The sequence below is a fragment of the Meles meles genome, chromosome 1 (genome assembly GCF_922984935.1).
Source record: "Meles meles chromosome 1, mMelMel3.1 paternal haplotype, whole genome shotgun sequence".
NCBI classification, from domain to species: Eukaryota; Metazoa; Chordata; class Mammalia; order Carnivora; family Mustelidae; genus Meles; species Meles meles.
In genome coordinates, this window is record NC_060066.1 from 6,904,994 (window position 1) to 6,917,954 (window position 12,961).

Here is a 12,961-nt window from a genome sequence, read left to right on the forward strand (position 1 = left end):
GACCAGCAAGGAGTCCTGGCCTCCCATGACTGGGAGAGCTCCTCCACTGCTCCTCATTCCATGACCCTTTATCCCCTCTTCATGGATTCCTAAGGGTCCCCACACTTTCCCTTCAGCTGTGTGGCTCAGTCCCACCGGCAGGAGTCACTCCTGTAGCGCTTGGAGACCATTACTCGCCATCCCTCTCTCCTCTCCCCTCCCTGGCTCCTCTCCGGCCCCTCCCCATCCCAGATGCTCTGGAGGCCCAAAGCTGTGCATTTGGGAATGGGCTATTGCGACAGCTCCCCAGTGACCAGCACCCAGGGACACAGAGGAATGGCTTTGCCAGGCCTCAGAAGACCCTTTCCACCCTTTCTGCGGGCCGCCCGTGCCCATCAAAGGGGCCATCCACCGGGCTCTTGTCCAAACTACAGACCCGCTCAGACAAATGCCGCCACCTGCTCCAATGAACAGCCCTCCACCTGCCTCTGGTGACCAGCTACGGCCGTGTTCCCAATGCCATTCGCAATTATTTTAACAAAGAAAAAAAAAAATAAAAGCACATGTGGGTGATGTCACGATCCTCCCGCGTCCCCTGTGCAGAGCTGGCTGCAGATGTGAGCGGCGACGGGCAGGGTGGCGGCGGGGAGGGGACCGGACTGCGTGCGCCATCTCCAGCAGGCTCCGGGAGCCAAGCAGCCGGAGCAGTAAATGCACGGCCCCTCCCTCTTCTTTTTCTTTTTTAGGTTGTACAGTGTGATGATTTTTTTTAATTGAGACATAGTTTACATATATTAGTTTCAGGTGTACAACCTAAGTGATTAGACAATTCTGTATGTAACAACATGTTCCCTGTGATAAGTGTGGCGGCCATCTGTCACCACACGGAATTATTACCATAGTATTGACTCTATTCCCTGTGCTGTACTTTTCATCCCTGTGACAGATTCATTTTGTAACTGGAGGTTTGCACCTCTTCATCCCCCGCACCTAGTTTACCCAGTTTACCCATCCCCCCGCGGCGCCCCAGCCTGTGGCAACGCCCAGTTTGTTCTCTGTATTTATGAGTGTCTCTACTGTCTATTTTATTGTTGTTGGTTCATTTGTTTTGTTTCTAGATTCCCCATATGAGTGAAATCGTATGGTGTTTGTCTTTCTCTGTCTGTCTCCTCTCCCTGAGCAGAAGAGCCTCAGGATCCATCCCTGTTGTCGGGGACAGCGATGTCCCCTCCCTCCCTGCCCCCCCAGGCACCTGGGAGCTCAAGGAAGGGCTCAGAGGCAGGAACGACTTTTCAGCCCAAGTACCTGTTACATATATTTTTCTCTGCTGATTTTAAATTGCCTTTATTTTGTGTAGGGTGTTTTATTTTTTTTTTTTTTTTTGCTTCTTTTATATGTGTTTTAATATTGTAAGACTCCTCAAATCCTTTCCAGGGGTAGACAGAATATAAACGATAAATGAATAAACACATAAATAAGTAACAAGGATACAAATGTCTTTTCCAAACCAGTTTTTCACTCCTCCTTGGGTGTTTGCCATTCAAGGTAAGTGCCCTGCTCATGACTGTGCCCGGACAGTTTACCCCTTGCTGGCCTTTGCCCACCCAGCATGTATGAAGCACCTACTATGTGCGGACACGTGCTGGGCCCTGGGGGGACACGGAGGAGAGGAGAGGGTTCCTGCAGAGCATGCTCTCCGGGCCCTGGGAAGGAAGCAGCTCCCATTCATCATCAGCTACCCCCTGGAGCGTGGGCACGTGTGGTGTATGGGGCAAGTTGTTCCTAACTGAGCCTCTCGTGGAAAGATTAGGGATGTCTGGGAACCTGAGATGGCCAAGCCTGTGTTCCACTAACCTCCTCCACCATCAAGATGCCCAAGGCCCAGGGACACCAGATGAAGACAGAGGCAACTGGGCTCCCACCTCTCACCCCAGAGCTGGACACTAAGCCTGCGAGCCGGACTCAATTAACTAGTTAGAGGCTGAAGAGCAGACTAGAGGGCCATATTAAGGCTTTGCCTTTCTTCCTAATTGGTTTTTGCGTGAATGGGGCAGGATGAGGAGACTGTGTCCCTCAAGCTGAAGGGGCTATACAATGGGGCTGAGAACCCCAGTACCAACAGGGGCTGGCAGGGCATGGTGGAGGCTGTGGCCTAAAACCCTTACCTTCTTGTGGGAAGGAGACATAACACCTCTGAGACCACCCAACCCCAATGCTGTGCTCACTGTGTCCTTGGCCTTGAACTAGCCTCTAGGTACCAGGAGGAGTCCTGAGCTTCCCCTGGAGTCTTATCCCTAAGAACATTCCATGTGGCAATAGGGAATTCCCAGATGCAAAGTTGAGCCCGGAGACATCCTCTAAGTGTAATCAGGGCACCTCATGATAGAACCTTCCAGAAAGCTAGGAGGCCTCTACCTGAAGTTGAGGAAAAACAAAACAAAACAAAACACTCTATGGTGACCCACCCTTAGAGTCACTGGGCCTCATGGAGGAAGGCGCCTCCAAGGTTGTCTGATGCCCTGGTTTTCCAGCACTGTTCACGCAGCCTGGGCTTCCCAAGTGTGAGCACAGGAGAGTAGCCCGATGGGCTCCAGCGCATGGTCTTAGCCAGTGCGGTTCCTACTTCGGGGCTTGTTCACGTGGATAAGATTCTGCTTGGAGAAATGTAGGAATCCCTTCCCCGAACAGAGGAAGCGTCCAGCAGCTGTCTGAACCGCTGTGTAGTCCAGGCCCAGAGTCAGAACCAACCAAGAACTTGTAGGTCAGGTGAGTGGAGATTAAAATGGCACCTTCTATTACTTGTTGCAGAGGCTGGAGGTTGTCACACACTGTTCTTTCTCTCCTTCTTCCTTCATAGCATTATTTCATGCACGCTGTTAAAAGACTCCATTCCGGCCAGGATTGCTAAGTACTGGACAAGAAGATAGGAAGCAAAATGCTGTGTCAGGTTTCCAAAACAGTCGTGTAAGAGGAGCTGCCCTCACTGGGACAGATACCCCTTTAGTCCTTTCTCCTTCTGTTGCCAGCATGGAATGTAAAGGTAATGGCTAGAACTCTAGCAGCCACGTGGGCCTGTGAGGTGACCCTTAAGATGGAAAGTCTGTACCTCAGTGGAGACTGAGTGGAGGAGAGAAAGGTCAGAAGCCTGATGGCCCTGTAGTCATTGTACCAACCCTACGTTACCTTGCTTATTTGAGGACATCTTTTATGAGAAAGAAACCAACTTCTCTTGTGTTTGAATCAGTTATTTGGGGTTTTCTAGTATATACAATGAAATAACGGTTCCTCGTGAGTAAGCTTGATGTGGCTAAACGGACTTGTCAATACTTTTGCCTCCCGGATGATCTAAGTCTGGAACTCAGGATGGTCCCCTCTCTCCCGAGGGGAGTCTGGTTCTACATTGATGGCATATTCTCTCAGATCACGACTCCCACTGGTCCTGCCCATGGAATGTAGAGAAGAGAGAGTATCCCAGTGTGCACAGGAGTCTAAAAATGAGCCCCCAGCTGAGAAGGTGTAGGGGAGCTCCTTCTCATAGGGTTATAAAGGGGGGAACACAAGTTCCACTAGCAGACACCCCTCCCTTCCTCTTGGGAAACCAAATCTTTCTGCCACTGGCAAATTGACTGCTGGAAGGTTCCTTATCATACTGAGCTGGGAAATCATTCCGGAGAGGGTGATGCCTGCTGGGGATAAGCTCTGCCCGCATCCACACAGACAAGCGTAATCTCTCTTGGAAGGCCTGGGGATGCTTTAGAATGAATGGAGAACCTAACTGTAGCGTTGTCCGATGAACCAAAGGGCATCCAGTGAAATCTGAGTTTCAGATAAAGAAGGAAATTTTTTTTTTCCGGTAAATTATGTCCCAAATATTGCCAAGGTCATGCTTGTGTTTGAAGACTTTTTTGTTGCCTATTAGAAATTCAAATTGTACATGGCATCCTTTATTTTCATTTGCTAAATCAGACAGCCCTGGCCTAGAGGCACCCAATTTCCAGACACTCAGATGGGCACGCTCCAGTGCTGGAGAAAGGATATCATGTGAAGAAGAATGGAAAGGCAGCTTCTCTGTGACTCCCACCTGCCCTGCTCTCCTCTCCCCTGCCCATGGTCCTTCAGGCTGAGGCAAAGCCTGCCTTGCCCAGAAATCTGAGCCTTCCCTGTCCACCGTAGCCCACAGCAAACCCACCTTGGACGGTCACCCCCAGATACCCACCCGTTTATGGCAATCGTATCCCAATTTTGCCTTCCCTCTTACCTCCCATGCCCAAGAGCAGACAGACTCAGAGCCAATCAGATTCCTCATTCCGGGGGTTGGCAACATGGGACCCAAGTCTGTCCAGCAAGTGATGGCGGAGTTTTGGCTGGGTAAGGGTGGCCCGCATCTTGCCTGGAAGGATACTGAGCGCCCTGAGCCCTGAGGACCGGCCAGTCCAGAACCAGCCCCAAGAGACCATCTCGTTCTCCCCTCTGGACTTTTCTGCTTCCTGGAATCAGGAATTCCCTTTTGACGGAAAGCCAGGTTGTTCTGGATTTTCCGGACTCGTCCCAACAAAGGGGCCCTGATACAGATCTCAAAAATCTGCTTGAGATTCCAGAGCTCTGTCCTATCCATAGGTAAAACGCTGGTACATTGCTGCCTCTCAAAGGTTTGGGATCCCTCACCCCTTCTGCGGTTCCCAGCGTGCTCCCACGTCACCCTAGCAAAGCTCTGCGAGAGATCCCCACTGCAATAATCAGAGAGATATCCATAAGAGTAGCCGCTGGCATCGGATCTGCACCCCAATTCTGAATTGGGTACTGTGTAGTCTACAGAGGAGGAGACGCGACCTCACCTGCCCCTGGCAACATGCATAGACCGGAGGTGAAGGTGGGGTTTTCCTGGACGGTTCCAGAGCCTGTGCTCCTTGTCACAAGGGGCCCCTGTTCTCATTATAGGCATTTCGAGCAGTAACAGAAGCCACCAGCTAGGACTGTGGGCAAAGCGCTGCTCTGGAAGTCCTAGGGGAGGGTCATGTCCTGGCCCTGGCCCTCTCAGGCCCAGAAAGGTCCGCCTGCCCCCCTCTCCTCACCTCTGTGCGCTCATCTCCCCTTTAGGGACCTGAAAGCCCCTCTTCCCTGGATTGGCAGGGTTTGGTGTATGGGGAAGAGGAGGAGGGGCAGGTAGGTTAGGGATGGTGATTACTCCTTGCTGCCCTGTGCTCAGGGGCAGGAGAAGGAGCCCCATGAGTGGAGCCAGTTTGGGAGCACACAAGTGGGTTGGCCTGTCTTAGTGAAGCACCTCTGGCCCCCTGTAGACAGCAAGGAGGTGGGGGAAGATGCTCCTTTAGCCACGGGGAGACCCGCTCCTATGGACAGAGCCTCCTGGGTGCCAGGTGGCAGCAGTGGCTGGGGCTGAGGTGGGAGGGTCTCTGGGCAGCCCAGGCTTTCTGAACTGGCCACTGCTGGCCAAAGTGTCCTTCCACATTGCCAGAACACCCTGGGCTCCCTCTGCTGCCTGGGTCTCCAAGAAGCAGGCTGAGTCAGGAGGGCTGAAGACTGGGGATGGGGCGAACCTTGGCTTCAGGGGGTCCTTGCATCTCTCTCCTTTCTGATTCGCTGTGTAGCCTGGAGTGGGAGACGGGGCGGAGACCAAGCTTTGGATTCAAACAGGTGTTCTCTCTCCCAGGATTCTTGCTGGAGCCCTGGGCGGTCTCCAGGCGGCCTGCCATTCCCTTCCACAAGGCAGTTGGCTGCTACGAAAATATGCATCTCAGGTGCCACTCCCCAAACTAAACCCCCAGGGGCCCTTCACTGCTTCAGAGTCAAATTCTAGCTCCCCAGCAAGGCAGCACAGTGTTCCTGGACTTCTCAACAGTGACCCCCGTACCCCTCCCACCTCCTACCTGCCGCCTCCCAGTCTCACGGCCCCCCTCCAGCAACTCCGACGGGCTTGCACCAGCTGCGCACACTCTCCGGTTCTGCCCACCGTGTTCTGCTCACGCTGCTCTTGGCCTTCCTCCCCCAGCCACACTATCCCAACCCGTAAGATGAAGTTCAAGCATTTCCTCTTCCAGGAAGGCTTCCTGGTCCCACCTTGTTGCCTTCTGCACCTGAACCTCCCCGCTGCCCCTGTCCCCCGGCTGATGGAGGCTGCTGTGTGTTCTCCCTGAGGGTCGTACCAAGGTCGTACCTTGGTCCCTTGAGCCTTTGCAGTTAGCCTCATTCAATGCTTTTTGCTTTGGCTGCTGGGATGCTCAGGAGCCCATCTCAGGCTTTACAGGGTGCACGTTCCTCTCCAATCACACCCTCCTCTGGCTGTAGCTCATTATCTCAAGTCCACTGGTCTCCCACCCCCCCCACCACCACCATTTTCTCAACTTCTCCTTTTCTGGTCTGGTACAGCACACGCAGGAAACCATCCCCAACCCCTTCTACGTGGAAAGACACCGGCGCCCAAACAAGGCCACAGAAATTACAAAACTCCCCCCGACTTCTATGAATCCAATTACGTAACTAATGAGAGCAATACGTTTCTCGGGAGAGGCAATGAGATAGCATGTCTTCTCACAGAATAGAAAGTGCTGGTGGTATTTAAGGGAAAGGAAAAAGAAATCGCTCCTGTTCCTTCCCGATGCCCACCTCCTGCTGAGTCTTTTCCTAAGCAACCTTCGAAACCCGTCCGAAAGTCGGAATTGAGAGGTCGCCTGAGTCACCCCACACCTCCTGGCTCGTTAGAGGAGCAGGTTGCCCCCCCGCAAAACCTTGAGCATGTTCGAGCACAGTCCGGGGGCACGGGAAGGGCCTCCGAGCTGCGCGTCTGTGTCCTGAGCCTCCGGAACAAGTCACTGAAACACGGGGACACACACAGCAGACTTACGGTCTGAAAGCTCCGGGTTAGGCTCTCGCCGGGTCTCGCTGGGCTAAAGTCGGGGTCTTGGTAGAGCCCCCAATCAAGTTCTCCAGTGGAGAAGCCGTTTCCTCGCCCGTTCTTGCTTCTGCGGGGACCAGCTGACTCCCGGCCTTTCTGGCCGCACTCACTGCCATTCTGATAAAACTCGGCAAGCGATGACTTTTGTCCGGTGAATGCCCTCGAAGTGGCCCCAGAGAAGGGGGCACAGCTTGGGTAGCGCTCGGGACCCCCACCTCTGACGTGTTCCCAGCTCTTCTCTGCAGGGGTGTTCCTGGAGGCAGAGGGAGCGGGGCCCCAGGCCCTGCAGGGGCTGCCCCCCACCCACACCCACCAGCTGTTCTGTCCAGCGTCAGTCTACAAAGCAGGTCAAAGAGAGCACAGCTGTCTCGAAACAGAAAGCCACTATGAGCAGACAAGTGTCTGTGCTTGTCCTGGGAGAGCTGGGACAGCTTCTGTCTTCCTTCTCTGCTTCCCTGCCCTGCCCCCCTCCTTCGGGTCCCACCCCCCCACGGGCTGGGGACCTGGGCCAGCTGTACCCAGGTTTCGCTTTGATTCTCGCAACCAGCCCCGTGAGGCTGGGCCATCACTCCGGTTTGACAGCCGAGGAACCCGCATCTCAGAGGGTATGGGACTGTCCCCAAATCTGGAAGCCAGGAGGTGGCAGAACTGAGAGGGGAAGTGGGTGGGTCTCAGGGGGGTGTCCTCACACCGCACACACCACGTCATGCCCACCGGGGCACCATGTGGAGACAAGTGCTACGGGCCCTGGCTTCTTGAAGAGATGCGAGGACGGCTGGGGTCCCTTTCCCAGGGAGCCAGTCCCAGGGCAGCGTGGCCCTAGGTTGCTCCCAAGCTGAGCTCAGAGCTCTGAGCAACCCCTCCCTCAAAGTCGGCTTGACACAGCTGGGTTTCACAGGCACCGGCCCTCCTCCCCCTGCAGTGGCCGTGGCCTTGGCCCTTACAGGGAGGACAGCCATGCACTTGTGTACCAGGGGCCCAGCACAGGCCCTGTGGGATCTGAAGTATGCGGAGTCCTCCCTTCACAGCTCTCCCTCCTCCCAGCCTCTTCCGTTCCTTCTCAGGCCCTGAGGACCTACTCCTGGAAACCGACAAGGACACTGGCTGGTCTCTGACTCTACATTCCGGCTGCTTCCCTTTCAGGGGTCCAGGCCATGTGGGGATCTGTGGTGCGACCTCACCGTGATGAGCCTCTCCGTTCTGGATTCCAGCCTCCTCCCAGCCAAGCGTGCTATGAGCTCCTGCCAGGGGCTGGGGTGGAGCCCTTCAGCAGTGAATCGGGAAGTGAGCTCTCCGGGATGGGGGATTGTCTCTGGTGCCTTCTGGGAACAAAGCCATATAGGAAGCCGTAGGCACTGATTGGCAAAGGGGTCCCCGCCTTGGTCCAGGAGGTCCTGCCTCCACGGAAGCACTGGCCAGGACAGCTATAAAGCAAGGATAGGAATGAGAACCTGCTCACTTGACAGAAGGCCCCTGGGTGCCAGAGAGGCTGGATGTGGGGGAGGCAGGGTGCTCAGCGGCGCTGGCAGGGGTGGGGAGGGGAGGGGAGGTCCGATTTGGCTCTTTGGCGGCAGTATCTCTCCTGCCACTGATCTGGAGCCCTGTGGCAGGGCCCCTCCTTTCTCCGCTGCAGGGGCTGCTGTTGCTATGTGTCCCTGACAGGCTTCCAGGCTTGGGGGCTGTCAGGCAGTCAGCGAGGGGAGGGCAGGCGTTCCCCCGGGGAATGGGGATGGGCACCACTCCCTTCCCACATCCTGTGCTGCCAGGAACCCAGAACACGGGCACAAGGAAGGCATGTGTGTGGTTGAGTGGTTCAAGTCACCATCGGACTGTGGTACAGGCAGGGGACAGAGTTGCCACTCTTTCTGGCTAACTTGACTTCCTCCCGCCACGGGACAGTGAGTCCTGAAGATGTTTCGCTGCCGGGCCCCGATGCCAAATGCAAAGGAGGCGGAGTGGTTACCAGCCCCCGCTGCAGCGGGCTGGGTCCACAGGGAAGGGGGACTGGGCCACACCGCGGTTTGTGCGGACCGGGGGCCGTGTGGAAAGCGGTCTGAGGCTCTGGATCATCCGCTTTCTCTTACAAAGCCAGACGTTTAGGGATTTGTGGGGAGATGGCTGGGAACCGGTGAAGTCAGCCAGAGGACTGTGTGAGCAGAGGAAGCTTGCTGGTGGGCAGGAGCGGAGACACGGGCATCTCATTTAATATTATTTAATGAAAAGAAAAATTTCTCTGGAGCATCTACAGTTTGACCTCAATTATTCAGTATTATAGATTTGCAGGAAAAAAGGTCTGAGGGAAATAAATATTCTGTAATACGATTGCACCGTTTGGTTTAAGATGGAGACATTGAGTCGTAGAGGAAACATCACCTCAGTCAAGCCTGTGTAGTCTTTGGGTTGATTAATGTAACATGTGTTTTTTCACTATGAAAATAGGTTCTGGAGGCCCGTTAGGAGTGTTGGAGCCCTCCCAATCTGGAGAGTTCAGGCCAAGAGCCCTACACCACTTCTCCCTCCTAGAACTTTCTGGATTTAAACCTCGTGTACAGATGCGGACACAAACAGCGCTGCGGCCACAGGACCCAGACGTGTGGTCTTGGACTCCGCTGCCCCAGCTTTGCTGGCCTTGGGCTTCCCCCTTGTGAGGAGTTTGGATCTTGCGTCTGTGATCATCTTCTGACGTTTCGGAAATCATGAATCTCCTGCCAGAAAAGGGAAGCAGATCCAGTTCCCTTTGTCTGCACGGTTGTGTCACTGGGATGCTGGCTCTTTGGGTGTTGACACTGATTTTCCCTCAGCAGCCGCAGGCTGCTGCCCTGGGGCTTGGCGTTGGGAGAATGAATGAGCACATCACAGCCTGCTGGTGCGGACAGCCTCCTGCCTTTTGTTCACCAGAAACATCGAGTGAGGCCAGAGATTTGAACTGTTCTCTGGATTCTGGTTTTTGCAGAATGTGTGTGTGACCCTCCAGCCACCTTCTCATCTCTCCTCAGTCCGTGAGTTACCCAAGGGCAAGCATATCCTCTCTTCCTAGAGTGGGGGGACCCAGCCCGGCAGCCAGACAGCAGGTGCTCAGCCCTCGCTGAGTGAATAAACCCCAGTGACACTTTCCTTCGTCCTGCCTGGGGCCCATCTGTCTTCACCAGCACCAAGCTTCTGAGGGTCTCTCAAAAACATTCCAGGGCCATCCTCAAGAATGTCCATTTTACAGATGAAAGCACTAAGACTTGGGAACAGTTCTCCCCGCATCACTCAGCTGATGGGGAAGGAGGGAAGGCGGAAACACACACCTGGCTCTTGAGGGCCAATCTGGTGAGAGGACATCAGGGGCTACGAGATGTGGCACCCTGCCCGAAACCCAGGTGGTCTGATCTGGAAGAAATGGGCAGAAGAGCTGCTCGCTCAGCCTCTTGCTTCCAGTGGGCCCAATGGTTGGAGGCAGGGCCCAGCAAGTGTCTCCAAGATGGGGGTCCCCTGACAGAAGAGAGCCAAGAGGAGAGCTAGGGTTTGGGGGTGGGCGGTCGACGGCTCTGGAACCATTGCAGTGGGAGATGGAGGATGAGCAGGGAAACGAAGGCCAAGTCCCCTGGGGGGCCGCAGGGGTTAAGGGGGAGGCTGTGAGCCTGGGCGGGCAGAGCGAAAGGCTGAACCCTGCACACCAAGTACGGAGCATGTGGTGGCCGGCAGCATCAAGGCTCCACCGGCCGGTGGGAGGGAAGGGGCTGCCAAGGCTCCCCAAGGTGGAGGACCCGGCCTTCACCTGGCAGGCCTTTCCCTGGGCGCCTGCTTGTATGCAGAGCCTGGGTCATGTGGGGAGGGCGGACCCTCAGGAGGTCACTGTTCTAGGAGGGGACGTGGCGTGATGGCTGAGGGTTTTCACACCCGCAGAATCAGGGGACGGCTTCTATGTTGGAAGTGCACGTGTATGAGGGCGTGTGTGCGTGTGCATGTGCGTGTTTGCACGCGCAGGGGGGTGTCTCCACAATAGCTAACAACTAATTTGTATCACGTGCTTACAAGGTGCTGGGCCTCACTCTGACAACCCCCTGGAGGGAGGCGCGGCGCTACCCTCCCCATTTTGTAGGTAAGGACATAAGGCACAGAGATGGAAAGTGACCTGCCAGGCATGGTGGAGGGGTGGTTTCCAGCACCCCCCCCCAGATCCTTGCCTCCTGGCGTTTGCCCCCAGCTGTGTGCAGTCACCCCATACTGGAGCGGGGGTGCCTTTGCCCAGGAGCCTGCTGGGGAGGAGATGCTATGTTACATCTGGGATTCGGGTATGAAAGCCTGTGGCTCTGTCTCGTGTGTTCTCTCTCATGGACTCTCCCTCTTGGACCACTTGCTCTGGGGAAGCCAGCTGCCATGCTGTGGGGACACGGAGGCGGCCGGTGGAGAGGCCCGTGGGGACCCCTGGCCAACAGCCCGGGAACGGCTCCATGAGTGGCCCCCGCAGCCCCAGCGGACACTCGGCCATCCCGTGAGAAACTCCAAGCCAGAATGTGACCCAGACTCCTGACCCGCAAAAAACACGGGACATTGTAAATGTTTGCCCTTGCAAACCTCTGAAAGTCTGGGCTAGTTCGTTCGGCAGGAATTGATAACCGAGACACTGGGTGTCCACTCTGGTCAGCACCGGACTCCAAAGGCCACGCTCTGACTCGCCGTGCTGGGCTCTTGCCAGGAGCCCCAACGAGGGCCGCTTTGGAGGAAGGGCGTCTTGGGTCAAGGGCAGAGCAGTGGAAAAGCGCCATGTGGGGCAGGCTGCGTGGGAAGGGCCCACGCATACGTTCCAGTGTGTGGACAGGCCACCGAGGTGGACCCGGGCCATCGGAACAGAGGTCAGAGCCGGACATTCAGCAAAGGGTCTGCAGGGAATGAAACCCCGGAGGTCACTGCTGAGCAGGGCCACGGAGGAGGGGCTGTCCGCTTCCCACAGAAGCACCTTTTTCTTAGAGATTCCAATGGGTCAGTGCTACAGCCCCTGGCCCAGGTCGCCCTGCAGAAGACGCTCAGACCACGTCGCAGCCAGGGTTACGGGGACAGCTCCGTGGAGGAACCTCTTTAAAAGGCTGGCTTCAGGATCGAATACGAATGTGTTGAAAAACCCATCGGCTGTTATTTTTAAGACCATGAGAAGTCACTGGGATCCTTTACAGTCAGATGCTGGAGTGGTTCTTTCAGGCTGCCCTGCCGGGAAGGCTGCTAGGGGCCGCGGAGGAGACGTGGAGGAGGGAGCTCAGCTGTCTGACACGGACCAAAGGGAACTCAGCTGGAGAAACGTCAAGTCATCAAGTCCTGTTTCGCATCCACAGGCTTCCTCTGCTCAGCAGCGCTCCTGTGCTCAGTGGGTCACTGGCTGACTCTCAGGCTTTCCCCCAGCTCCGAGGCGTATCTGTGGGGACACCCAAGGAGCCTTGGCCAGGTCGGGCCCTGGGCCGAGTAGGGAAAACAGTGCCCTGAGAGGAAGTCTGTCCTGTGGGCCAGAGCCCCCAGAGCAAGGGGGCCTGCACCCTTGGAGCCCTTGCTGGCCCCCGACTTCCCACCCTGCTCCCAGGGCGTCCCGTGCTGCTGGGGCCCAGCCTCCCCTGTGGGCCACTCCCCTGCATCCCTCCCGGCGCCTCCCACCCCCCTCACCTCAACTGCCCCCTCTCCAGCAACTTTTCTCGAATCTGCTCCCTGCTCTCACTCTGCGAAGACACCCAGGGTCACAAAGGCCTCTGTGTGTCCCCACCGCCAATCCCTAACATATCCCTACTCCTCCTGCGTTTTCCCATCACAGGGAGGGATTTATTTCCTCAGCGGCCCTGCACCAGGTCCGCTGTGCCGTCCACTGCCGCTGCCCTGCGCTCCACATCAGCCCATGGACAGGCTTAAGGGCTTTACTTCCCAGGCACGTCTGGAGCTTGGCAGGTCCCCAAACTTTGCACGGCTGCCCGCGGGGCCAGGCTAGCATTTCCTCTTCCCTTCACTGCCATGGCCTCTGGGGGGGCATCTCCAACTGGCTGCAGGACAGCCCATTCTCAAGGAGGCTGCCAAAGTGACTTAGAACACACGTTGGGTTACACCACT